The sequence below is a fragment of the Harpia harpyja genome, chromosome 13 (assembly GCF_026419915.1).
Source record: "Harpia harpyja isolate bHarHar1 chromosome 13, bHarHar1 primary haplotype, whole genome shotgun sequence".
Classification (NCBI taxonomy): Eukaryota; Metazoa; Chordata; class Aves; order Accipitriformes; family Accipitridae; genus Harpia; species Harpia harpyja.
The window spans coordinates 38,810,841-38,815,204 of record NC_068952.1 but is presented as its reverse complement, the minus strand read 5'-3'; the positions used below and the strand labels follow the sequence as shown (position 1 = coordinate 38,815,204).

At 53.1% G+C, this 4,364-nt stretch overlaps 1 long non-coding RNA gene across 2 annotated transcripts; it reads right to left on the bottom strand.

Moving 5' to 3' along the window:
- Nucleotides 1-1,575: 1,575 nt before the first annotated feature.
- On the bottom strand, nt 1,576-3,865 carry LOC128150550 (uncharacterized). Of its 2 annotated transcripts, none has more exons than XR_008238088.1 (2): nt 3,154-3,865; nt 1,576-2,130 (listed from the first exon to the last, which is right to left on the bottom strand). It is a non-coding gene; the product is annotated as an uncharacterized LOC128150550 (long non-coding RNA). The 2 variants fall into 2 exon arrangements; XR_008238089.1 differs by having other exon boundaries at nt 1,576-1,978.
- Nucleotides 3,866-4,364: the final 499 nt, after the last annotated feature.

Sequence of the window (4,364 nt, the reverse complement as noted above, 5' to 3'; positions counted from 1 at the left end):
GGTGCCACGCCAAATTAAAACGGACAATGGCCCAGCATATGTTTCACGGAAAGTTCAAACATTTTTTAATTTGTGGAGTGTTACTCATGTTACAGGAATTCCCCACTCCCCAACAGGACAAGCAATTGTTGAGCGTGCACATAGCACGTTGAAGCGGCAGCTTCAAAAACAAAAAGGGGGAATGATTGGGGAACCACCACAGGCATGTTTAGATAAAGCAGTTTATGTTCTTAACTTTCTCCATTATGGGGATAATTCTTCTCTACCTCCTCTTTTTCAACATTTCTCTTCCCTTTTTTCAACACAGAATTTACAAAAAGGCATCAAAGTACATGTTAAAGATTTAATTACTGGTCAGTGGAGTGGACCATGTAAGCTATTAACCTGGGGAAGGGGTTATGCTTGTGTTTCCACAGATGCCGGTCCTCGCTGGGTTCCTGCTCGGTGTGTTCGGCCTGTATTGGAACCTGCCTCAGGGTGAAGGATGGGTGGTCTCACAACCTAAACAAAATGTTTGGGTCACTTTAGCAGTTCCTGTCGAGATAACATTGAATTCTGGAGTCCAGGCCAGATCATAGCAGCCTCCGTATTGGCACCAGGAGTTGGTGTTGCAAATGCCTTAAGAACTTTAAATAAGTTGGGATGTTGGCTTAGCAAACAAACTAACGCTACCTCTTCAGCTTTAAGTGGCCTTCTAACTGATGTTGATAGCATTAGACATGCTACGCTACAAAATAGAGCTGCAATTGATTTTTTGCTTTTAGCACAAGGGCATGGTTGTGATGAGTTTGAAGGGATGTGTTGTATGAATCTATCCAATCACTCAGAATCCATTTACAGTAATATTCAACCATTAAAGAAGGAAGTCAGGAGGTTGACAAAAAGCGATGAGTCAGATTGGCTAACAAAGATGTTCGAGGGTTGGAGATTGTCTGGATGGTTGATATATCTGCTCAAGACTGTGGGGGTATTGATCTTGATAGTGATAACTGTGCTCCTAATGTTGCCCTGTCTTTTCAGCCTTCTGCAAAGAGCCCTGCAGAGAGCTGCTGGAGCAATATTTTTAGCACAAATACAAAAAGGGGGAATTGTCGGGGAATGCAGCAAATCTGCTGAATGCCTGACAGTGAGCAGCGTGACCTTGAGCAGCTCGTGGTGTATCCTTGAGAGTCTGGAAAGTCCCGAGCAAGAAAGTGATAAGAAGAACCGTCTTGGCGAATCTGCAGAAAAACCGTTACCCAATCATGAATTGTTAGTTACTAACTAAACCAATCATATATGAACACATACCCTGAAGAAGGTTATAAAAAAGGCTTGTTAGAACAATAAAGTGGCCATTTTTGGCACAATCTGATGTTTGTTGTGCGTGTCCGTCTCTACTGTGACAGGGAGGCTGATAGAAGGAAACTGTGGTGGGTTGATCTTGGCTGGCTGATGGGTGCCCACCAAGCCACTCTATCATTCCCCCTCCTCAACAAGACAGGAGGGTAGGAAATACAACAGAAAAGCGTGTGGGAGAAGATAAGGACAAAGAGATCACTCACCCATTACCGTCACAGGCAAAACAGACTCAACTTGGGGAAATTAATTTATTGTCAATCAAAATCAGAGTACGATAATGAGAAATATGAACAAACCTGAAAAACACCTTCCCCTCACCCCTCTCTTTTTTTCCTGGACTCATCTTCACTCCTGACTTCTCTACCTTCTCCTGCTGAGCAGCACAGGGGGAGAGGGAGCGGGGGGGTGCAGTCAGTTCATCACAAGTTGTCTCTGCTGCTCCTTCCTCCTTCACACTCTTCTTCTGTTCCAGTGTGGGGTCACTCCCATGGGGCTGCAGGTCCTGCTAGAAAGCCTGCTCCAGTGTGGGCTCCTCTCCACAGCGTCACAGCCTCCTTCAGGTACATCTGCCTGCTCTAGCGTGGGGTCCTCCATCGGCTGCAGGGTGAATATCTGCTCCGCCATGGACCTCCATGGGCTGCAGGGGGACAGCCTGTGTCACCATGGTCTTCACCATGGGCTGTAGGGGAATCTCTGCTTTGGCACCTGGATCGCCTCCTCCGTCTCCTTCTTCACTGACTTTGGTGTCTACAGGGCTGCTTCACACTCACATTGTCTCTATCACAGCTTCTGCACAACATTTTTTTAGCCCTTCTTAAATATCACAGAGGTGCTACCAGCATTGCTGGTTGGCTCAGCTTTGACCAGTAGCAGATCCATCTTGGAGCTGGAACTGGCTATGCCCAACATAGGGGCACGTCCTGGTGCCTTCTCACAGAACCCACCCCTGCAGCCCCTGCCCGCTCCCCTGACCCAGCTTGCCACACAAACCCACTACAACAGTGATCGGCTACAGGCTACAGGCAGAGAGGGGGGATTGAAAAATAGGGAAAGGAAGACAGAGGGGGCGGAGGGGGAATAGCAATGGGCTACAGGAGAGAGAGGAGGAACCAATAAAAAGGGAGAGGGTACCAGACAGAGAGACGGAGAAAAACAAAGAAGACTGATGGGTCACAGGGCAGAAGGAGGAATTAAAAAAGGAGACAGGAAGGTGGACAAGAGAGAGACTGAAAAATACCAAAAACATTGATGATCTAAAGGGGAGAGAGAGGGGAAATAAAGAATAGGGACAGGGATCCAGACAGAGAGAGAATGATAAAGACAAAAATGGGCTATGGGACAGTGAGGGAAGAAGTTAAAACATAGGGACAGGCACCTGGAACAAGAGAATCTAAGAAAGTAAAAGTGTAACTAGAATACAGGGCAGAAAAAGGAATTTAAAAATAGAGACACAGCATCAGACAGGTGAGAGCGGTGGGAATTGTGAAGGGCTAAAGGGCAGGCAGGGAGGAACTAACAAGATTGGGGTAGGAAGACAGACAGATGGAGAAAGACAAAGTAGTGATGGGCTGCAATGGCAGAGACAGGATGAAAAAAAAAAAGAGGGATGGGACAGGACAGAAGTGCAGATAGTCAAAGAAAATGGAGAGGCAGAACAACAGAGAAAGAGGGGGACTTGGAGAACAAGAGAGGGAGGTGCAGGAAGCAAAAAAAAAGAATGATATCAGTGAGAGAAAGAGAAGGTGGGGGCAGGGAGCAACCTGGATGCAGAAGAGGGGTGACACAGCCCCAGGGGTCCAGGACTCACTGTACCTCCCACTCTTGGAGCTGCTGGGGGAATTTGACAGTTCAGACACATCTGTCTCTCTCTCTCCCTCTCCCTTCCTCCTGTGTAGCTCCGGTCACTTGACTGTCATCCACCTAAGAGAATAGATTGGTGTCTTAGAGCTCGTACAATATGAGGCTTCCTGGAAACACAGCCTCACGTGTGCACACACGACATGGCTGTACTGTGCTTTTGTTTATGCGTACAGACCCTGCCGTGCACGTTGGTGATCAGATCTGCTGAGGAGTACGCTAAGAGGGATCCTTCCTCACCTGGAGAGGCAGGCAGTCTCCTGTCTGCAGCTGCAGGCTGGATCCCGTGTATTTTATTCCTCAGCAGCTCTACCTTTCTCTGGCCTCTCCAGCTTCAGCTGCAGCAGCTCCTGCCCACAGCCAGCAAGCGCTCCGCCGGTCCCTCTGTGCTCCCCACCACGAGGAGCGGGAGGCCAGGCAGAGACAGCCCACGCAAGCCCGAGGCGGGCGCAGTCCGTGGCAGCCCCGGGGGAGGAACGGACAACCGCACCCTCAGCGCGGCCTCTGCGGGGGGGGGGGCTCTGCCGAGTCGGGGGGGTGCCCGCTCCGTCCCCGCTTCCCTTCTGTCAGCTCCCGGGGAGCTCCCCGGGGCTGCCCCGGCCCGCCTTCGCCTCGCCTCGCCTCGCCTCCGGCCGACCGGGAGCCTGCCGCAGCGGCCGCTTTGCAGCCTCCCGGCCTGCCCCCGCCCGGCCGGAGAGGATCGCTCGCCTCACCGGTGGTCCCGGCGCTCACCCGCGGCCGCCGGGACCCGCGCCCTGCGCGCCGCCATGCTGCCCCCGGGCACCGCGCATGCGCCGGCCGCCGACGGCGCGCCGGAGGGGCCAGAGCCGGCGCGCGAACGCCGGGCTGCAGCGCCGCGCTTCGGCCGCCAGGCGATATCGCGACACGATGTCGCACTGCCGGTACCGGCGGAGGACGGGGCCGTCGCCGCGCATTCGCGGCCTCCGAGCTGCAGTGCCCACCTTCGCCGCCCGGCGGCGGCGTCGCCGTGACGGTCCTTCTCCGAGCACCGGCTGGGGGAGCGGGGACTGACGGCTCAGCCCAGTTCAGCCCAGCCAAAGGCCGGGACTGCTTACTGGGGGGACAGGGCTTGCGGTTCCCTGCCCTTCTCCCACTCGCAGCCCGGGCAGCGGTCTTCCTTGCCGCCGTGCCAAAAAGCACCCGAG